Source organism: Pongo abelii, chromosome 2 (genome assembly GCF_028885655.2).
Source record: "Pongo abelii isolate AG06213 chromosome 2, NHGRI_mPonAbe1-v2.0_pri, whole genome shotgun sequence".
NCBI lineage: Eukaryota > Metazoa > Chordata > Mammalia > Primates > Hominidae > Pongo > Pongo abelii.
The window spans coordinates 159,963,707-159,987,921 of NC_085928.1; the positions used below are offsets into that span (position 1 = coordinate 159,963,707).

The 24,215-nt window shown below is 39.0% G+C and overlaps 1 long non-coding RNA gene across 7 annotated transcripts in view; it reads right to left on the bottom strand.

Annotated features, from left to right (window-relative positions):
* The window catches only part of LOC129058275 (uncharacterized), an 81,171-nt gene that overhangs the window by 15,595 nt on the left and 41,361 nt on the right, over positions 1 to 24,215 (bottom strand). The window lies entirely within an intron of this gene.

The window sequence follows — 24,215 nt, forward strand, 5'->3', positions numbered from 1 at the left end:
CTTCCCAGCAAGTTCAAAGGGGCTCTCATCTCTCCAAGATCTGCTAGTTAACTTACTGCTGCTACATGGCATTGCCTTTGATAATTTAGCCCCTCCCAGAGGCTGATTTTTCTCCATCTCAGGGTAAAATAAGGTGCGTTTTTTGTTGTTTTTGTTTTTGGAGACAGAGTTTCGCTCTTGTTGCCCAGGCTGGAGTACAATGGCGCAATCTCGGCAGACTGCAACCTCCAACTCCCGGGTCCAAGTGATTCTCCTGTCTCAACCTCCGGAGTAGCTGGGATTACAGGCATGCACCACCATGCCCGGCTAATTTTGTATTTTTAGTAGAGACGGGGTTTCACCATGGTGGTCAGGCTGGTCTCGAACTCCTGACCTCGGGTGATCCGCCCGCCTCAGTCTCCTAAAGTGTTGGGATTACAGGCGTGAGCCACCACACCTGGCCTAAAATAAGGTTTTATCAAGTTGTCAAAGCCCTGGACTTTGGCACTATTTTCAAAGGGTGTTAAAACATTCCCAAAGGATGAACCCTCTTGAACTAAGGAATCACTGAGGGGAAAGGAATGCAAGCAGGTCTGACAGGATCTGCAGCTTTCCCCTGATTTATTGCACCTTGCTTTAGAGGAACTAAATGCTCATTCTGATGAGTTTAGTGAATATGAGACACTCTCTGTGGATCCAGGATTTCACCATATGCTATTGGGTCATACGTCTCAAAACTCAGGTGTGCTCATCGTTGAACTAATAACCTCAGTTATTCATTTGGTTTCAAAATGCTTATCCTGGCACGTACAGTACTGTTTTCTTTTAGGGCTGAGATTTTATCTAACACAATTACAGTTTCTGATAAGCTATTCTGTGTTTAAAGCACATATTTTTTAAAAATCAGAGGTCTGCATCTCCAAGCACAGGGCAGTCCAGGATAAATTAGACCCACTAAAAATATAAGGACTATAGCTGATCTTTGTATTATTGTTGTTAGAAAGGTAATTATTCCAAATTGCAGAAAGAATGAAAATAGAAAAAAGAAAAATATGACAAGTAATTCTAGGCTATTCTTTTGATGTGTTTCCTTTTAGTCTTTTTAAAAAAAGATAAAATTTTGAATTTTTTTTCATTTAACTTATCACAGATATTTTGCCTTTATTTTGCCACAGAGTCTGCTTCACAACTATGGCTTTTAGAGATCGCTTTTCAAAGGGACATGTTTTAGTGAACACTATCAAGCTGGAAATTTTAAAAAGCAAGAAATCCAGATCATCACACATTTTTTCATTATTTTTTAATCATCAAATTATTTTTCATGTGTATTTCAGAGGATTGCTCTTCCAAGAAATACTCTGTAATACACTGTATGCATTTGAGAGAAAACTCTGAACTTGTTGTTAAAGTTTGCATATTCAACCAGGTATCAATGACACTTTTTCATCTTTTTTTTTTTAATTACTAAAGAATCCAGTCACATCAAGGATCATGAGCTTCCAGAATCCTGAGTTCTATAGGAAACCAATTAGTTTGAACATCTTTCCCAAGGTATAAAAGTATTTCGCCAATCCCAATACAGGGTGAGAAGAGATTATGAGAATTGAATGAGTGAAACAATGCAGATAGTCTCTCACCAACATCCCCCATGGCCTCACAATTCAAATGCAGCATTCCACTTGCTTGGCTTTAAAATTTAATAAAGAAAAGTAAAGCGATGGGTTGGAAGATTTTGGAAATTGAGCAAAGATGAAAGAGGCAGTATTGTACGTTTGTGTTTCTTTCATATTTGATGTCCTTCCATGTTAGGGAGAAAAAGAAAATATGCAAGAGTATGAAGGGCAATGTTTTTAATAAAACTTTGGCTGCTTTTCTGTAAGAATCGATGCAAGTAATTTTATCTCTTTAGGGGTGGTTTTCAAAGCAAGGGGAAGAAACAAATTGACAGGATCTCATAAGGTACTTGGGAAATGCACTCTTTTGTGCTTTATTTAACTTAGCTAGGGAAAAAAACTAGGCGAAAAGGCAATATTTCACTCAGATCTAGCTCTGCTTCATATGACTTTTAAAAAGAAAGGAAAAAAGGAAGGAAGGAAGAAAAAATCCCTCTCAAACCTTATGCCCTATATCACAGTGTTGTACAGATGACTTTTAAAAGGATAATAACATATTTCAGTATTTTTTAAACTGAAATTTGACTAACTGTACAAATTTGGGTTATGGGTTCTTTAACGAAGGAAGATAATTATATTTATATTTTTCTGACATGATATAAAAACTTAAGTCAGCATAGAGCCCCTGCTGTCAAGCTAGGCTGCCATTTGAGCTCCTAAGGAAGAAAATCCTTGGGAAAGATTGTATTTTATAGTCCTGCCCTCAGCAATTCAGCTGTGCTTCATTCTAAGATACATTTTTGCCTTATGTGCCATAATAAAAGCAAACCTTCTTGCCCCTTAGAGGGGCACATTTGGAAGATCAAGAGGAGAATGTACTTGGGCCACATTCTCTCCTAGGACGGCTGCAAGGCAAGCTGTAATAGAAACCAAAACAGGGCACATCTAACCGGTTCTGGGTTTTCTCCTGAAGGCAGGATGTAGACCAGGTTTTTTGCAAGGGTCACTGAAGTTTGCAAAACTTTTTCTGCTCCTGGCTGATTAAGCGAGCCAGAGCCAGCTCATAGCTTGGATTGGAAATCATGTGAAACTCATTTATGCCATTTTTTATTTTCTCTCTTTAACTCCCTATCAGACATTGAGCCGAGTTTGCATCTGAGTCTGGAGTTGGTTTACAAGCATACTGGAAATAAAACTCAGTTGGGAGTGAGAATCCAGGTGAACCGAAGTAAACGTGAACTCTTTGTGAACCAAATACTACTGTACACACCTCTTCAAAGCCTACAGGCGCCTGAAAATCTCCCATAAATCCAAGCTGCATTGAAAGGATTTGCTCCAAGCCTTCTACCAGTAGCTTGCATCCACATGCATCAGATTCAGCTGTCTCCTAAATCTGCAAAGTGTTATCTGCCTCACCGTGCACAAACTACTGTCCCAAATTGTATTCAATCCAGATGGGAGGCTTTGTCACTTCCTGACTTCCCTTCCATTGTAAGGATGAATATTTTGAAACCAGGCAACTAGGAAAACCATACCCTGCTAAATGGGAGCATATACTATTTAGGGAAAACTTTCCAATTGTCCCCCCAGAAAATGAAGGAATTATGCTCTTCTTGTACCCTGATTGTACAAAATGTTCAACTCCCTGGGATATGCACCAGATCACATTCACAAGAGAACCTACCATGGGTGTGTCCAGCGTCACGCACAATTCTCAGTGAAACAGCTTAATCTCCACACCTTTCTGTCTCACAAGCAAATTAGGATGCAAGTGAGGTTGATTATCACAGGAATACATGTTATCCTATTTTAAAAAGTAGTTTTCAAATGCTGGCACTTCACTATTAATAAGAACAATTTACTTGTGACAGCTGATAAGACACATTGATATTTCAATCCTGATTCACTCAGACCACCACCACTCCTATAAGTACCTCCAATCAGGGAACTTGTCAATCATAAAGTGGAAGTTGGTTTGTGTTCTATTTCCTCCTCAGGGACAGGGCCCAAGTCTTGATCATCACTTTACATAAATCAGTGCCCAGGCTATTGCAGGGGTGCAATAACACTTCCGTACACCAAGGGAAAGGCACATATATGCCTAGAATATCTCTAGAAGGATCCTCCAAGAAACTGCTAGCAGTGATTGTCCCTCAACAGAGAAACTAGGGGTTGAGGTGAGACACTTGCTTTTCACTGTTTATTATTATTATTTTTTACTAATTAAACTTCTTACCCAGTATTTTGTATTTTATTGGGTACATTAGAATATTTATTGAATGAATCAACACATAGATGAATGAACAAGCTATATCCAGGAACACAAGAGTTGACGCCCAAATATTTTTGTCTGTACCAACTTAACAGCAGTGGCTTTTTCCAATCCTAAGTTTCAAATCCTTCTAGTGACTCATGTCAAGTTGTGTGCCAAGTTAAGAGAGTGCTGACACTCTGACTCAGTGTGTGCAGAAATTCTTGGCCAAGGAGGAGACGAAGAACTGTCACAAAGGCTAGACTTTATTGGTTCAGTTTTGATTCATTAATCAGAAGTGGAAATGCTCACAGTTTTTCTCAATATTAGATGTTGCTGTATCTTTTCTGTGAAGAGCAACCGTGGTTATTTCTCAAGATAAAGCTCTATCCAAGATCAAGAAAAATGGCAATTCTTTAGAGAAAAAAATTCCATTTATCTCATGTCCCTAGTTTCATGTCTCCTTTCAGCTCCAGAGAGGTGGCTTACTGCAGTGAATTGAAGAGCACTGGCTTTGGGATCAGGCAGAACTGTCTAACTATCCTTTGTCCCAGAATTTGCAGTTGTATATAAATTGGGGACAAAGGTACCTACCTGACAAGGCGGCCATTAGGCTTAAATTAGCTAATATATTTAAAATTCCTATAACATAGTGCTCAAAAAGTGGTAGCTATTATTCTTACCGTAAAATAGTTTCACAGCCCTTTTCATCCTTTAAATTGACTGAGAATCAACACCAGTCTTTGCTTTAAAACAAAGCTTTGAGGCTTTAAGGCTTACCTATGAGGTGCCACTACATTATAAGCTTAAGAACATTTTGCCTCCTCCCATAATAAAAATATTCTGTGATGTTTTTGACATGTTACTTTTTTTGCCTACAGTGTAAAGATTAGGAATAAGCTTGCTATTAATACTTCCAATATTCACTAAGTCATCTGTCTGGCTGTCATAATCCTCAATCAATCACCATTGTGCTAGCATCACTTTTTATCCAACCAGGTCAAGATCATGTAATTTGATGGCTGCTTGGGAATTTGTCAGCACTGTTATTTGAAGGGTGTTAGAAAGACATTGGCACTACAATCAGACTCTGTAGCAATCTGCCATGCCAAAAGAATTTTTAATGAGGTGGATTTTTTTTTGAGTTGGGGGATCCCTTGTCCCCAACTCAAATTCATGCTTCAGTCTGGTTCCAAAAGAAACCAGACTTTTTGGAACCACAATCCCCAGATTCCTCAATGTTTGGCAAGTTTGCCAAGAGGTTCAAGCTGCCCTCTAGCTCATCTGGCTGCTGCTCTTGCCCAGGCTGTCTGATGACTTGCTGGGCCACCAGGGGCCCTGCCTTTCCCAGCATGGAAGTGTGTGACTCTCCCCACACTCCCTGCCCCAACAATGCCAAGAATCAGAAACAAGGGCCGGGAGTGTTAGCAGGCCCTGCGTGAGTGGCAGCTTAGAGGGCTTGCATTGTGCTTGGTGCACCAAGAGCAGATTGTTATTCTGCAGGCATGAATTAGAGCCTGGGCAGAAAGCACCATGGTCTTGCCCGGCGGTGTCTTGCTGCTGCTGGAGAAGTGAGAGGGCTGTGGTTGTACAGAATTTCTGCAGGCCATGTTCCAGGAATTGTCCTTAGAGGGCTCATCAGAAGTGGAAACATTCGCTTTTTGAATTCCAAACACCCTGAAATTCCATTAGTCTATTATTTTCCCCCTACCTTCCCCACTTCTCCTGCTGTGAAATGGCATCAATTCATTAACTCTGCTCAAAGACGATTGTATTCTCATGACTTCAATGTATCATTTTCAATTTTTTATATTTTGCATAAGCTTTATTAAATATGTATCTAAGTTGGAATGATTATCCCCACTGTCTGTTCAGTTGTCATTCAGACAATACTTCCTGGCAGGTTAGCTACTACAGATTTAGCATAGTTACTGAAAGAATGAAGATAGTCTGATTTTATAGACCTTTTTGTAGGCTATAGGGCTCTGAGGCATCAATCCATGCAATGACTGCCTCTTTCCTCCAGGTATTGGAAAACACAACTCTTCGTGCTTTCTCACTGGCATGAATCCATAACAACTAGATTTAATTGTGTAAAAGATCTCAACTTCAAAGTCAGCTAAAAAGGCCTACAAAACCATCCATTATACTGCAAAGTTAAACGATCACTGTTTTTCAAAGTCTCCTGATTCCTCTGCCAACAGAAATGTGCTAGAACCAATATTACCCTGTTCTGGTGGTGGGGTGCTGAATGGCTTTGCAACAACAGAAAATAAATACATCTGGGCAAACGGAATGGCAGGAAATGGTGACCAATAAGATTTGCAGAGACCATTTGGGGGGAAGTTTTTAAAGGACTCAACATGCATATATCATCTCCCCTACCTCACGCTTCCTACTCCCCCTGCCCTCACACCCTCACACCGCAAAAGTGGAATTCAGTAGCATTGAAGGAATAAAAATATCAAGTGCAAAGGATTTCCTTTTTTTTTTGAGATGGAATCTCGCTCTGTCACCCAGGCTGGAGTGCAATTGCACAAACTCAGCTCACTGCAACCTCCGCCTCCTGGGTTCAAGTGATTCTCCTGTCTCAGCCTCCTGAGTAGCTGGGATTACAGGTGTGTGCCACCACGCCCAGCTAATTTTTGTATTTTTAGTAAAGACAGGGTTTCATTATGTTGGCCAGGTTGGTCTCGAACTCCTGACCTCAGGTGATACTTCCAAAGTCCTGGGATTACAGGCGTGAACCACCACACCTGGCATTGCAGAGGATTTTGTAAAGTGGAGTCTGCAGCATTTTCCTTGGGGGGTCATTTACTCACTCCTGCCTCCCCAACCCCTATTCCATTCTGAGCCTGGAGTATCAAAGATACCAAAGGTATTGAAACTCTCCTCACACTGACTTATACGTCATGCGTCAGCCTCACCATTGCTGGGTGGGGATGGCAGGGAAGTATGCATGAATTTCTCTGAACCATTTTTCCGGTTCAAGCAAAAAGCAAAGGAAATGAAGGAATCTGTCTCATGCACAAAGCACAGACTATGATTCTCCTCTAAGACGTGTGCCCACAAGTAGACTATCATTATTTGAGGTAACCTTGAGTATAATTAAAAACCTTTCAGCACTCTAGTCATATTTCCTGTCACAAGGACAAGATGATACACTGAGAACTGATCAGGCTTAACTGTACCAGCAATGAAAGTAAACAGGGCATTATATGAACATACTCCCCTGTATATACAATTGTGTATTGGCAAAAATTAACATCCTTCAACCATTCTTGAAAAATATACTTTATTCAAATGATTTTTAGAAGCAGCAGAATTAGGGAGATGTAGAAATCTTTCACTCATGCATTTGTGATCAATATTTTTTGAATACATACTACAGGATACATACACATGGTTGAATAAATGAATAAATGGTTTCTATAACTCCCCATTTCTACTCTTAAACTTGTACACTTTAGTGGCCCAGTATTTTAGAGTAACATTGACAATCAGGCTCAATCAAAGGAAATGTAATCATAGTAGTAGTAGATTTTATTCTCTCTTTCTTTCTTACACAGTGCAAGAAAAAAATAATGTGAAGACTGGGGAAAAAAACTGCTTCACGTAGCTTTTGTCTAGGAAGCCTGATGTGTGTTTCTTATGGCCTTCCCTCCCCTATTTAACTTGGATAAAGATGGCCTCTTTTGAGAAAATTCACTCACCAAAGCTCTAATGCCTGAGCTTATAAAAGGAGATCTATATCACAAGTGGAAGATGACAGAAGAATATTAGTAAGAGCACCAGAGTTTCAAAGCTTCGTCCTTCCTCTGCCAGTCTGGAATCCAAACCTAGAGCAACATGCTTTTGCTTGCAGTGTCTTCTCTTCAAAGTAGGAAATGAAATTTTAAAAACAAGTGAACTAATCAAAGGTGGGATTTACTTGTCTGCTTTCAAACTAACAGATAATAATGATTCCTTCCCTCAGACGGCATTTGAAAAATTGCATGCAATTAAAAAGACCATGTATTTACCACTTTTGTACTTTATCTAATAGTTAATGCCAAAAGGTATTAGATCTGATAACAATGACTATTACTGTACTATTTTGTAATATTCACTGCACATTCAGTATTTTACTAGTTGGAAATATTAATAGTATTTTAAAAGCATGGTTCCTACCTTGATGGAGTTCACCTGATTGGAGAAAAAAGGTATTATTTGCTGGTAGATGTGTGATTATTTACAATGACTCATATTACTCATATTCTCTATTCTGAGCTCTGCCACCCTACTGTAGGTAGCCCTAAGCAAATTATTTAAATCTCCCCAATGCCTCAGTTTTCTCATCTGTAAAATAGAACTTTGGGAGGTAATGAGGGTTAAATGAGGTCTTGAGAGTGGGCCCCTGGTCCTATGGGATTACTGCCCTTATAAGAAGAGACACTACTCTCTTTGCTTGCGCATACACCAAGGAAAGGCCACGCAAGCACACAGTGGCCTTCCTCAGCTATTCAGTGAGAATTAATTAATGTTTGAGATCTTCAGATAAAAGACTCTCTGGATGTGCAGAGGGCTATTACACAAATAATAAAACTGCATTTATACACCACTTGGCATGATTCATACGAGAAGAAACAAATTCCTGTAAGCTCTGCATTCTGTCAAGACCAGAATATACATCTGTCCATTGGTGGTGTTAAGCCTTAGACTCTGTCCAACAGAAATATAACGTAACTCACATATGTAATCTTAAATTTTCAAGTTACCAAATTAAAAAAGGAACAAGTAAATATATTTTAATAACATATTTTTAGCTTAATATATACAAAATATTATTTCAACGTGTAATTAATAAGCAAATATTAATGAGTCATTTTACATTCTTTTAACTGTTTTTGAAATCTAGTGCATATTTTACACTCACATCTCAATCTCAATTTGGACTGACCAACTTTCGAGTGCTCATAGCCAATTGTGGCTCTAGTGGCTCACCTATTGGAGGACACAAGTCTAAGAGTTTGCCCCAGGCTGTGACATCCATTCATCCACGTGCTGGTTTCTCTTAGGTGGATAGGTTGGTAGAGTCAACTTTACTCCATTTTCATCCCATGTACTGTTGGGCTTCAGCACTGATGATACTAGAAAGTCCTTGTTTCCAGTAGCACTCAGGAGATTAGCAAGATGGCAATGAAGGATGCTCCAGAGAAAATAAATAAATAAATCTCTCCCACTTCTTCTATCCTCACAGAGGGTTATCTTGAGACATTTGTGGCAAAGTCCCTCTCTGTTTTCTACCATGACCCCCAGAACACACTTGGCATCCCGCAGAAAATACACAGAATCACAGCATCACCCCTGAGTCTCCACTTAAGAACATTATGTCAATTTTAAGTGGTTCCCAATAAACTAGAGTTTGAAGTGCAATAAACAAAATATTTTTTGTTTTGCTTGTTTTGTTTCATTTTGTTTCTTTGGGGGGCAGTGGCTGCCATTGTTGGATTTTTGGATTTTTCAGTTGATTGGTAGTTCTTTTAAAAATATCTTTTACTACATAAAATTATTAAGGACATGACCCATTCTCGATTTTAGCCTTTAAACTCATTTGCTTTAGACAAACTCTAACTCAAAAACAATATGTTTTTTTCAAAGTTAATTTGAAGCAGCCAAGCCAAAACATAATTTTACATAATGCCTTGCATAGTGCAAAATACTCAAAAAAAAATATGCCTTACATGGAGACATGTTGGCCATTTCACTCTTCTCACTGATTATTGTTGAGAACCTCTGTCCTTGCTAATCTCCAAATTTCACATGGAAATCCTATATCTTCTCCATTTCTACCTGAGCCCAAGTCTTGAATGCTGCCTAGTCTCCTGCCCTAAGCTTATTATCTGTGACCTTCTTCACAGAAATTACTGTATTATCTTGAGGTCATCAAATGTTTATTGAACATCTCCTTTGGGCAAAACCTTGTGCAGGGCACCACAGGGAATGCTAACATAAGTATAAGGAAAGACCTGCCTTCAAGCTACCTATAATCTGGAAGGAATGATAAGAAACATATACGAATAAAGAGAGTGAAACAAAAGACCAACCCATAGGAGAAATACAAAGAACCCCTTATACAAGGATATACTAGTCAGCTCAGGCTGCCATAATAAAATAAAATATCATAGACTGGGTGGCTTAAACAACAGAAAGTTTTTTCACAGTTCTGGAAGCTAGAAGCATCAGATCAAGATCCAACAGAGTCGTTTCTCTGAGGGCTCTCTTCTGACTTGTAGACAGCCGCCTTCTCACTGTGTGCTCGCGTGGCCTTTCCTTGGTGTATGTAAACGGAGTAGTGTCTCTTCTTATAAGGGCAGTAATCCCATAGGACCAAGGGCCCATTCTCAAGACCTCATTTAACCCTCATTACCTCCCAAAGGCCCCATCTCTAAATAACACAGCATTGGGGATTAGGTCTTCAACATATGAATTTGGTGGGGTGGGAGAGACACAAATATTCAGTCCGTAACAAAGAGTGTAAGAGTAAAGAAGCCCTACCTAGTTGGGTTGATAAGCAAAGCTTTTATAGTGGAGATTGCACCTAAGAAAGCTATTAAGGTGCCCTCTCTTCTGAGTACTAACAGACATCATGCATCAAGGGCCAAATAGATGAAACAGTATTTGTACATCAGTGCAGCTATTTCTGATCAACCTCTTACCCTGGCATTTTGCTTATGTGGCCTTCACTTCTCTTTACTGAGCTGCAGGCCTACATATCAATCTGCTCACTGGATATCCTTTATGACCCAAAAGTATCTAAAACTCACCATGTCCAAAGCAAAATTCATTACCTTCCACCATCCCACTTGTTCTTGCTCCTGTCTTCCCAATTTCCTCCTTCCTCATCTTGAATCTAATCGCCAAAGAGGCCTGTCAAATCCACTCCTTTTATTTCTTATTCCCACACCCTCCTCCACTGCCTGACCATCAATATCTTTCTTTTGAACTCCTAAATACAATAGTTATATTACATTTTAATAATAATAGCTAGCATGTATTAAGAGCTATATGGCAGGCTCTTCCTTGAGCACTTTATATGTATTGTTTATTTTAATCTTCACAGCTATTATTATTGTATTTTTCAGATGAGGAAACCAGGTTTGCCCACGCACACATTTGCTAAGTGATAGAAGCAGTTTTGAATCTCAACGCTCTGAATCCAGAATTTGCCCTTATCATGACCCTTGTGTATGCTCCCTTCTCAGCAGTGAACTCCCTCCTTGCAGACTACTCCCCTTCAATCCATCCTTCATTCCTTTGCCAGCATGGTCTGTCTAAAATGCAGTCTGATGTTCTCACTTCCTGCCTTTGAATCTTTCAATGGCTTCCATTTCCTATTGGATAAAACTCCATGGAACGCAGCACCACAAAACCCTCCAGGTTGTAGCCCTGTCTTTCTCTCCAATTTTATTTCCTTTTGCTTCCTCACCTCGGTCCTCTAGCAATTTTAACCACCTACTGTTCTCAGAATGTGCCACTCCATGATGTGCCTCCAAGCTGACACATGTGCTGTTCCCTCTTCACAGAGTATTTTTCCTCGTTAACTGACCACATTCCTTCCCATTCAAACTCCTATGTGTTTTTTTATTTTGGTTTGTTTTTGAGGAGTTTTGCTCTTCTTGCCTAGGCCGAAGTGCAATGGCGCAATCTCAGCTCACTGCAACGTCTGCCTCCTGGGTTCAAGTGATTCTCCTGCCTCAGCCTCCCAAGTAGCTGGGATTACGGGTGTGCACCAGCACACCCAGCTAATTTTGTATTTTTAGTAGAGCTGGGTTTCACCATGTTGGTCAGGCTGGTCTCGAACTCCTGACCTCAGGTGATTCACCCGCCTTGGCTTCCCAAAGTGCTGAGATTACAGGCCTGAGCCAATGCACCTGGCCTTCCCATGTGTTTTTTAAATCCCAGCATGGACGGAGTTTCTATGAATGTACCTTGAGATCAGCCCCTCAAAGAAACAGGCTGATTAGGTGAAAATCATCTACTGAAAGTGAATTCCTGAATGATCAATTTGTCAAGTGACCAACTTACCAAATTTATCAAAAATTTAAAATGTTCAACTATTTCGAAGGCTTACAATAATTCATCTGGGATGGAATGGTTTATACAGCTTTTTTAAGATTTCTGTGAGGCTATAGTTGTCCAGATAAATTAATTGATCCCAGGGACCTGACCCTGAAGTTGTCCACTCTTTCCTCTCTGTGACTCTGTACCATGTTCACACTTGTCTGATGCACTTATCACTCTGTGGGATAATTATTTCACAGTCTGAGGTCTCCAGAAGACTGGGAGTCCTGTAAGGGTCTGGCCTATGTATTTTTGCCTCTCATCCTGTACCCAGTAGAATATGGTATATGGTGAAGTTTCAATAAATATCATATTAAATTGAACCTTAGCCAGTCAATAAATGAGCACTCATGTAATACTCCTTTTCATTCATATAGAAAGGTAAATTATTATATAAAACAATTATTATACATTCTAGAAATTTAGGAAGTATATAATCTGTGTATTCAGGCCTGCTCCTGACATTTTTAGGGGCTGCCTCAAGTTCAAATGAAGGACAATACACCTATCATGTGCCAAAATGTTTTAAAGTTATGAAAGCAAACTACTAAATAAAAAATATTATCTCTTTTTTTCCTTAAAAAATGTAAGCTTCAAAATTATCTGGAAGATGGGCTTAAATTTAGAATTCTCAGTGGCAGTGTGGGTCTATCCAAACCCAGACACTGGTCTTTGGTTCCTGGCCCAGGGCTGTAGTTCACACCTCTTTCTACCCCCAGCTCAATTCCACACTGTGAAGTACCATACACACATGCACACACTCACCTAGACACCCAGCTACCTTAAACGGCGCCCCTTGGCTACCTTTTGATGCCACAGTGGTACAACTTATCCTCAGGAGGCCAGGTCCTGGGATGATTAAGTTTCAATTTAATATAAGATCTTTGGGGCAAAGAATTCCTGGTCCTATTCAGCGAAAATATTCTTGGTTTGCAGCCATTAAATGTTATGTTGGAAATTGAAAGGTATTTATGGTATATTAAATTTTAAAAGCAGGGTTTGAAGGTTTTAAGACATCTATATGATTTATTTTTGTGAAAAATTTTATGCATGTATATAAGTGCATAGAAAAAGGTCTAAATCAGGTAAACATCAAATTTATCATGGTTGCTATTATCTCCACATGGTGGGATCAGGTATATTTTTCTTTTTACTTATCTGCATTTTATATGTTTCCATTATGAATATACATTATGTATGTTATTTTTAAAATAATAAAAGTTAAAAATCAAAAACATAAAAATAGTAATGTACTTATACTGGGATAATTTCTACACTGCCTAAGTGAAACATGGTATTTGTTAAAACCTCAGCCATTTAGTACTTCCTATCCAAGAATAGTAGAGGATTGATTAAGTATGCCAGAGAACTCGCTGGCTAGTGAGGAAAATGCATAAAGCTATTGAGACCCCATATTTACAGACATGCGCTCATGAGGCTATGAATGTATACATTTATACTGAGTCATATAAAAATACTCAAAGTCTACAGTGCATATGTGTTCGTCCTGGTGCCCGGAATTCTGTGGACAGAGAAGTGCTCTGTTCTCTGCAGAGCCTGTCACTAATTCACTGTTTGAGTGTCAGCAAGCTGCTGTGGCCTCAAACAGTGGTGTCAAAGGATAAAACTAGTTATCAGCAAGATGCTTGGAGGGTCTCAGAGAATAACCTTCTCTCTCTCTAATATTATTGCACAAACATCGGATGTGCATGATATTATTTGTTAATATTCCACGTAATTTTAAGGATTGTGGGTGCATGCAGACACACACACCCTACCCACATACATATGCAAATTGAAAATGAGCCAGGATGCTTATATGCATGGCATTTCAATAACCTCATCTGTAGCTGAGTTTTTATCCACTGAGAGTAACCTTGTGCCTTGAGATGGAATCAGAATACTCATGATATAAATTTTCAACAAAATTAGTGAATAATAAATTGATCTAAATACCACCTCAAAGTATTCAAGCTATAAATTAGTTCTAAACTAAACTTTCCTGAACTCGTGTGTGTGTGTGTGTGTGTGTGTGTGTGTGTGAGACAGAGTCTTGCTCTGTCACCCAGGCTGGAGATCAGTGGTGCGATCTCAGCTTACTGCAACCTCCCCGTCCCGGGTTCAAGTGATTCTCATGCCTCAGCCTCCCAAGTAGCTGAGATTACAGACATGCGCCACCACGTCCAGCTAATTTTTGTACATATATATATATTTTTTAGTAGAGATGGGGTTTTGCCATGTTGGCCAGGCTGGTCTTGAACTCCTGACCTCAAGTGATCCACCCACCTTAGCCTCCCAAAGTGCTGGGATTACAGGCGAGAGCCACCGCACCTGTCCTGAACTCATTTTTTAAAGTTAGTTTTAAATTATCATTTCTTGCCATTTGTAATAAATGTTACATATAAACAAGAATGTGACATGTCTATTTTCAAGAAATTCTATCTAGCCCGTAAATGTTCACTCCAGAATAAACATCTGAAAAAATATATAGATCAGTGGAGATTGGACTGCTTATTTCCTCCATATCCCGAAAAATTTATCTGTTCAGAAATAAGAACATATTATACATTCAGGAGATTAAAGCAATGTTATCAATTTTGTTTCTCATAATGCTAAGTTCAATATGTAATTATCTTATAAGCTACACAAATAAGCAAATGAGAAATCAAAAAAACATTCTATGGTGAAAGAGAATTAAAAACATTGAACATATTGCCATAACATGCCACATTCACACTCAAAATACTCTTTATTCATTATACTTACTTGCCTAAGTAGTTCCCTACTGACTGTAATGATGCATTCCAAAAGTTGGAGATTAGAACACATACAGTGGGATCCATATTAAATTTGGTAGTTGAGTTTATAAGATACGCCTTCGAAGCCTGTACCTAACCTATGATAGAACTGGGCTAGCCTTGGAACCTCGGCACTGTTTATAACATTGTTACTAAGGAGAAATACATTTCAAAACACAGCTCAGAAAGTCACTTAACACCCTCCCTCCACACTTTCATTCCATTTGGGACACAAGAGGAAGGGAACACATGGCTGAGGAATGCTCTTGCACTCCAGAAGTGAGCTGGCCTGTCTCTCTCTGTTTGCTTTTTCTTTTTCTTTTCAATTAACTGTATTTCTTTTTTCTGAAATATATGCTTGTTGTTTTAAAAATTAGCCTTCTCTTGTCTTATTTTTCAAAATTTTCCTAGCCTCACCTCTTTTTGTTTTTTTTTTCTTTTAGATGAACGACTTTCTATTCATCTTATTGATTTTCTAAATATATCTTGTTGGGATTGTGATTGAGATTGCATTTGATTTCTAAAATATTTCAGGAAGAAATAATAATTATATAATACTGAGTCTTCCTGTAAGATCTCAGCATACATCTTTCCCTTTTTTTTCAAAGTTTTTTAATGCCCCTCAGAAGAATTTCTGATGTTTATTCTTATAGAAACTGTACATTCTTTATTAAATGTATTTCCAGGTATTCTAAGGCTTTGTTGCTGTTATTGTTTCGTTGCTACTATGATGGGGAAATCTTCACCATCACATTTGCTAACTAATTATTTTTGTGAGAGAAGATAATTTTTGTATAACTATTTAATCTAGTCCCATTGCTGAAATTGTGTATTGCTTATATTAATTTTACATGAATTACTTTAGATTTTTCTACATATGTAATTATATCTTCTGTAACTAGTGATCATTTTATTTTCTCTTATGTACAAAGACATTTGTAATTCAAAAAGTGCCTTAATGAATTTATAGAATTTGTGTGTTGGAGCTGGCTCAGGCTCATACTGTTCACAAGAGCTGATTGTTACATTTTCAGGATTTTTGCAAGCTGGCTGACAGACATCAAGTTGGTAGCTCGAAATTGGTAATAGGTGGGAGTATTCACATCATGGTAATAAGCAGTGGCTACAAATCAGAGCTCCTCCTGCTACCCCCACCCCACTGTGGCACCCCAAGTTGGTTGTCAACCATTTACCAGCTCATCACTGAATTTAATCCATAGCTATTACATCCTAGACTGAAAACAAAACCGGGCTGGGTGAAGTGGTTCACACCTGTAATCCTAGCACTTTGGGAGGCTGAGGCTGGCGGATGATTTGAGGTCAGGAGTTTGAGACCAGCCTAGCCAGCATGGTGAAACCCCATCTCTACTAAAAATACAAAAATTAGCTGGGTGTGGTGGCACGCACCTGTAATCCCAGCTACTTGGGAGGCTGAGGCATGAGAATTGCACAGGTTGCAGTGAGCCTAGATCACGCCACTGCACTACAGCCTAGGTGACAGAGAAAGACTGTCTCAAAAAAACAAAAAACCAACAACAACAAAAAAGCTCTTGTTTTTAAAAGCTTCTAGAGATGAATACCCAGATGATAATTAAAATTCAATCCAGTGCGTTACAATCTTATCAACATATTCTTCCTTACTTCTAAGAGCATGAGAGAGATGGTATTGCACAGTGGCTAAAACTCTGGCTTTGGACCTGAACTTGAATCTGAATTTCATGAATTTTAGCTGGTGAGGAAATGCAAATTAAAACCACAATGAGATACCACATCACACTCACTAGGATACCTTAAATAATGTTAACAAGAATGTATAGAAATGGGAACCCTCATACATTGCTGATACATTGTAAAATGATGCAGCCACTTTGGAAAACAGTTTGGCGGTTCTCAAAATGTTAAACATAGAGTTACCACATGATCTAGCATTTCTTCTCCTAGAAATAAACCCAAGAGATCTGAAAACATATGTCTACATGAAAACTTGTACATAAATATTCATAGCAGCATTATTTATAATAGCCAAAAAGTGGAGACAACTCAAATGTTCATCAACTGAAGAGTGAACAAAATGAGGTTATTCATACAATGGAATATTACTCAGCAACAAAGAGAAACAAAGTACTGATATACAATATAACATGAATGAATCTTGAAAACATTACTGAAACGTCCAGAATAGGCAAATTCATACAGAAAGAAAGTAGATTTGTGGTTACCAGGAACTGGCAGAGGTTAGGGGGAATGAAAGGTAGAAGCTAATGTGTACAGGATTTCTTTGGGGGTGATGAAGATGTTCTAAAATTAGATAGTGGTAATTTACAAGTATATGAATATGCTAAAACCCACTGAATTTTATATTTTAAAAGGGTGAATGTTATGGTATGTGAATTATATATCAATAAAGCTGTTATTAAACATATATATGTTGTGTGACCTAGAACAGATTATCTAATATCTCTAAGTATTGCTTTTTTTATCTCTGTAGAGTTCTGTGAGGCTTTATCAATATATATGAGTTTAATAAATGATAATATATAATCACTATTTTATAAAAATATAAAAATATGTAAAATATATTTATGTAAAATTTTTAATATATAACATAACACTGGGCCGGGTACAGTGACTCATGCCTGTAATCCCAGCACTTTGGGAGGCCCAGGCGGGTGGATCACTTGAGGTCAGGAGTTCGAGACCAGCCCGGCTCACATGAAACTCCGTCTCTACTAAAGATACAAAAATTAGCCGGGCGTGGTGGTGCATGCCGTAGTACCAGCTACTCAGGAGCCTGAGGCAGAATTGCTTGAGCCCAGAAGGCAGAAGTTATGGTGGGCTGAGATCGTACCATTGCACTCCAGCTTGGGCAACAAAGCAAGACTCAGTCTCAAAAATAAAAAAATAAAATAAAATAACACCATGCTTGGCACAGAGCAGGCCCTCTGACTATGGTAGCCATTACCTTAAATTCTTTATGCTACAGCAAACTTCCTTTTTTATGTCTTTTTTACAGTGTACAATATTCTCCTCTACATAATTTATTCATCTTATACTTGAAAATCATAATTATTAAGCTAACTCTCAATTCACCTGTCTTTATGTTGAGTAAACCCAGATTTACGACACTTACCTGACTGGTAACTTTACATTTATCTGCTTGCCTTGATTAATGTGTGTCTTGCACTAAACCATGCATGGCCTATGCCTGTTTTTATTCAACCCTGAGTCACCAGTGCTAGCCCATAGCCAGACACAGTTAGAGCTCAAGAAATAGTTGTTTAATGAATGAATAAATAGATATATCTGCTTATGAGTGGCCTTCCTGTAAACGGTGGTTCTCATTGAGAGACGGGGTGTGGAGAGAAGGCAGGTTGTCATACAGGATACAGGTTGTCATATCTGAATCACCTGCAGTGATTTTTAAAAGTTAGCTGACACCTTCTCCCCAGGGCATACCATACCAGAGCTTACAAGGTGCTACCCCAAGGGCAGCAAGCCCACCTCACCCAAAATACACCTCAAATAACCAGTCACTGGTGATGAAAATTTCTTTAACAGGACCCAAAACCTTTCATTCATAATCAGAGATCAAGGTTAAGGTACAAATACCTTCAGCCAGTGTGATATGATAGAAACACCCCTGACTGAACCAGGAGTCAACAAAGAAGGACTTTAGACCTGCCTTGGCTTTGGAAATGGGTAGATGACAGGAAGGGAAGGGGGATAAGTACACAAGTACACAGGCTGCTGAGAATCCAAAGGTGTAGAAAAGCAGCAGGCTGCTGAGAATCTACAGGTGTAGAGAAGCAGAGCAGGGTGCAAGCACAAACAAGATAAGGTACTTAAGGCTTCATCTTCATAATTTTGCTAGCATCAAGCCTACCCTCTCTTGGGCCCAACTGCTTTCTGCTGTCAAGGTGAAAAACTTATCAGTCATACTCCCCAGGTTTAGGAACTGCCTTGGCAATCAGGTTCAGACTACTGACCCACCCAGTGATGTTCAAAAAATATAAGCCAGGAGATAGTTTATTGTGTGCTACCCTAATTCTTAGGTCCCAACACGTGTTAGTTGTTTTTAAACAGAACCTTAATTGCTAGTTCATGTTCACCTTTTGATCCAGTCTGATTTTCAAGATCCTATGCTGTATTTATACTCTACTTTCTTTTTTCCTTTCTGTGGAGAACAGGATCTTGCTCTGTTGCCCAGTCAGGTCTTGAACTCCTGAGCTCAAGCTATCCTCCCGCCTCTGCCTCCCTAAGTGCTGAGATTACAGGCATGAACCACTGTGCCTGGCTATACTCTACTTTGGACCTTTTAAACTGTGATATATAACAAAGAGTGCATAAAATACAAATGTATGGTTCAACGAACTTTGCTTGTTAAGTTAACATCTGTGTAACTGATATACAGGTTACATTATATATTACATACATATATTAGAAGATGTATTATATAATATATAAGCATATATAATACATTATATATAATAAGTATATATAATATATAAGTATATATTTTATATATAATATATATAAAACGTTACATTAATTTTATTACATGTAAGTTAAATTTCAATAGGAATGATTTTTTTGTTGTTGCTTTTTTGTTTTTTTTTCTGAAACAGAGTCTCTGTTGCCCAGGCTGGAGGGCAGTGGCTCAATCTCAGCTCACTGCAACCTCCTCCTCCCAGGTTCAAGCGATTTTTGTACCTCATCTTCCTGGGTAGCTGGGATTACAGGTGTGTACCACCACGCCCAGTTAATTTCTGTATTTTTAGTAGAGATGGGCTTTCGCCATGTTGGCCAGGCTAGTCTTAAACTCCTGGGCTCAAGTGATCAACCCACCTCGGCTTCCCAAAGTGGGGCATTATAGGAGTGAGCCACCACGCCTGGCCAATAGGAATGATTTTTAAAGGAAAAAAAAAAAAAAAAGAAACGATATATTGTAAACACCTCCGAAAGCCCCCACCCATAGCCCCTTTCCAGTCACAACCTCTATATTCCTCCCTAAAGAAACCATTATTCTGACATTTACGGTATTCACTTTTCTTATTTTTCTTTATGGATTTACCTCCTAAGTAATCATCCCTAAAAAAAATAGCTTAACTCTGCCTCCCTTTGAACTTCACATAAATAGATTCATACTATATATATTCCTTTGTGTGGGACCTTTTCCACTCAACATTGTTTTTAAGCCTCATCCACATTATTGCCTGTAGCTGTATTTTGTTGATTTTCACTTATGTACAGTATTCTAGTGAATGAATCTTCCACAATTTTCTTATACATCTTACCATTGAGGGATACTTGTTTCTGGTTTCAGGTTTTTATGAGTAATACTGCTGTGAACATTGATGTACATATTTTTTGATGTACATGTGCACTTATTTCTGGTGTGTGCATATATAAGGGTAGGATGTTGCTAATCCATCTGGTGGTATGTGTAACTTCACCTTTACTAGGTAATGTAAAACTGTTTTCTGAAAATGATTGTACCAATTTATGTTCTGACAGCAGTGTATGAGACAATTGGTACTATCAGATTTCAATTTTAGCTGATCTCATGAAAAGTAGACTCTTATTATAATTTTAATATGCATTTTTAAATGCATAAAAAACATATCCATGGTTTTTTGGGGGGATGGGGGTATACTTTCTTTCCTAGTATTAATTCCTCCTGAACATGTCTCTAATGATTTCCTTCCTACCTGCCAGCATGAATTCATTATCTATTTCTACATGACAAACTATAGCAAAACTTAGTGGCTTAACGCAATAAACATTATCTCACATCCCCATGCGTGTAGGTCAGGAATCGGGCAGTGCCTTAGCTGGTTGGTTCTGGCTCAGGGTCTCTCATGAGGTTGCAGTCAAGATGTCTGCCAGGGCTGCATTCACCCGAAGGCTTATCTGGGGCCCAGGGATTCTCTTCTAAGGTAGCTCATGTACGTGTCTTGCAAATTATGGCTGATTGCTGGCAAGAGGACTCAATTTCTGCTCACATGGGCATCTCATAGGGCTACTCGAGCGTCTTCATGACATGGCAGCTGACTTCTCCATAAGTGAGTCATCCAAAAGAAAGATCAAAAAGTAAACTACAATGCCTCTTATGATCTGGCCTTGGAAGACACTTCAGCCATATACTGTTCACTAGAAAAGAGGTGCCAACTACTGTACAGCTCACACACAAGGAAAGGGGAATTAGGCTCCATTTTTCTTAAAAGACAGAATATCAAAGAATTTATGAATATGTTTCAAAGCCACCAGACAAAAAATTCAGAATCTCCTGATTTTCATCACTTGGCAAGCACTAAAATAATTATTAATTCAAGCATTAATAAAGTAATTTTAATCCAATAATTTTTAAATTAGTGAGTGACAGTTTGATGAGAAACAGGAAATGTGCATAGTCTCAAAGTATCTTCTCAAAAAATATGTATTAGTTACAAAAGGAATCACAATAACTTTATAGTGTAAAACTTTATAGTGTAAAACCTGGGCAAAAAAATTTTGACCAAGTTATCAAAATTAACATTACCAGTAATGAGACATAACAATACCATATGATTTTCAATACAATGGACTGAGAACACATAACATCATTTCTATGGTATTCATGCCAAAAATGCATAAATAAATTTAATCATGAGGAATATTAGATAAACTAAACCCAAGTTGATGAACATTCTACAAAATAACTGGATAGTAGTCTTCATTAGCGTGAAGGTCATGAAAAACAAAGAAGAGTTGAGATATTGATTAAAGGAGACTAACAAGACATGACAACTAAAAGCAAGGTATGATCCTGGACCAGAAAATGTACGCTAATCAGACAACAAGGAACATCTGCATAAAGTCAGTTGATTAATTAAAAGTGTATCAATCTTAATTTCCTGATTTTATTTATTTGTTTAGAGACAGAGTCTCACTTTGTCACCCAGGATGGAGTGCAGTGGCATGATGACGGCTCACAGCAACCTCGATCTCCCAAGCTCAAGTGATCCTCCCACCTCAACTCCCTCCTCCAGTAGCTGAGACTACAGGCACACACCCCTATGCTCAACTAACTTTTTAATTTTTTGTAGAGATGGGGTCTTCCTATGTTGCTTGGGCTGATCTCTTAACTCCTGGCCTCAAGTGTTCCTCCCACCTTGGCCTCCTAACGTGCTGAGATTACAGGTGTGAGCCGCCGGGCCCAGTCAATGTACTGATTTTAAAAATTATATTGTGGTTATATAGCATGTTAACATTTGAGGAAACTGGGTAAAGAGTATATAAGAATTTCTTGCATTATTCCTGAAATTTTTTCATAAATCTGAAATCATTTCAAAGTGAAAACCAAAAAAAAATTATTATTTCTGAATAGGTAATAATATAGAATAAATATGCCTTGGCCAAGTGCAGTGTTTCCTGCCTGTAATCCCAGCACTTTGGGAGACTGGGGCAGGCAGATCACCTGAGGTCAGAGTTCGAGACCAGCCTGGCCAACATGGCAGAACCCATCTCTACTAAAAATGCAAAAATTAGCCAGGCATGGTGGCGCACACCTGTAATCCCAGCTACTTGGGAGGCTGAGGCATGAGAATCGCTGAACCCAGGAGGTGGAGGTTGTAGTGAGCCGAGATTGTACCACTGCACTGCAGCCTGGATGACAGAGTGAGACTCTGTCTCAAAAAATATATATATATGATCAGTGAAAAATATGAGTGATATAATCACATCAGAAGCTCACTAGTCTCTAACGTGGGTAGCTACCGTAAAGAACTACAGTAGTTTTCTATATGGCCTCCATCTTTCCTTGTCTCTGGTTCTACCATGCCCTCCTTGTGATCCAACACCAGCTGTCTGTCTAACACATATATCCGATTCTGCCAATCTCCTCATTAAAATCTGTCAATGGCTTCTCATATCTTAGGATAAACTGATCTTCCCTAGCAGGGAATCCTCATATGAATCCTTAGCCATAGCTACATGGAATTGAACACATTCCCTAAGGCACGCCATGGGTCTCCCACCTCTGGGTCTTTGCATATGTTATTCTCTCTTTTTTGCCTGGAAAAGTCCTGATTTTTCTTAGAGACTAATCGCTAATGTCTATTTGTGAAGCTTTTCTGTACCCCTTCTCTCTCCAAATAGAGTGCATTATTATATATCTCCTGTCTCCTATAGCACTTGTAGGGATTTCCCTCGCAGCGTTTGTTGTACTGTGTTGTAAGTAGGTGCTTATACACCTGGGTCTTGTTTTGGTTTGTTTGGTTTTGATTTTTTTTTTCCCTGAGTACTGTTAGCTTCTAGAAGGCAAATTCTTAAGCTATATTCATTCCCAGTACCTGGCACAGGAACAGACAAATGGTAGGTCTATTAGTTGTTTGTTGCTATGTTAACAAAATACCCCAAATATTAGCTGCTTAAAGCAACCAACATTAACTGTGTCATACAGTTTCTGAGAGTCAGGAATCTAGGAGCAGCTTCGATGAGTAGGTTCTCAGGGTCTTTCACAAGGCTCAATTCAAGGTGCCATCCAGGGCTGCATCATCCAAAGACTTGGCTGAGGCTGCTGAATCTGCTTCTAAGCTGGTTTACTCACAGAACTGTTGACAAAAAGCCTTGGATTCTCTTTGGCTGTTGGCAGAGGCCCTCAGTTCCACGTGGCCCTGTCTATAGGTCATTGAATGTCTTCATGAGATGGCAGCTGACTTCCTCCAAAGGAAGTGATCCAAGAGAGAACAAGGTAGAAGCCACAGTTTCTCCAATCATCTATCTCAGAAGTGACATACCATCACTCTGCCGTATTCTACTGGACCCACAGAATACCACTGACAAATGTCCAAGGGCACTTACCCAGCATGCATACCAGGAAGGAGGGGGTCATCAGGGGCCATCTTGGAGGCTGACTACCACAGTCGGCACTCATTCAACATCTGAATGAGTGAATGAAGTGATCTCCTCAGGACCACATCCCAAAGCACTTGTCAGTGAAGAACCAAAGTGAACTCATTTATCTTACAGAAGTCTTGGGTATAAAAATCCAACCCCAGACACTGATTAGGACCACAAACAGCACATGAGAGAAGTTCCCATACATTATTTACTGACTCTCTGAATAGAAGGACCTTGCAATTTTTCAGGAATATAAACTCAGAGCAGGGAAGATGGGATGATTCACCTGAGGTCACTGAGAAGCTCAGATGACCCAGGAGGTCATCTGATTAGGATCCAGGTCCTAATCAGGAGTAGACTCCCTGCCCACTGAGAGTTATCAGAGTGAATTTTAGAGGAGCACACCTTTTGGGGGCTGTTGAGTTGCTTATAATGCTGAGTCTACTTCTATCTTCATTAAAGGGAGATGCATGGGTCCAGGGGATGGCCAGCTCATAGCACATCAATATGTTAAGCTTTTCCCCTTTCTAATTTTAAGATGAGACACGTTTTCACTACTTCCTATTCTCTGGTATAAAAGCAAACAAATAA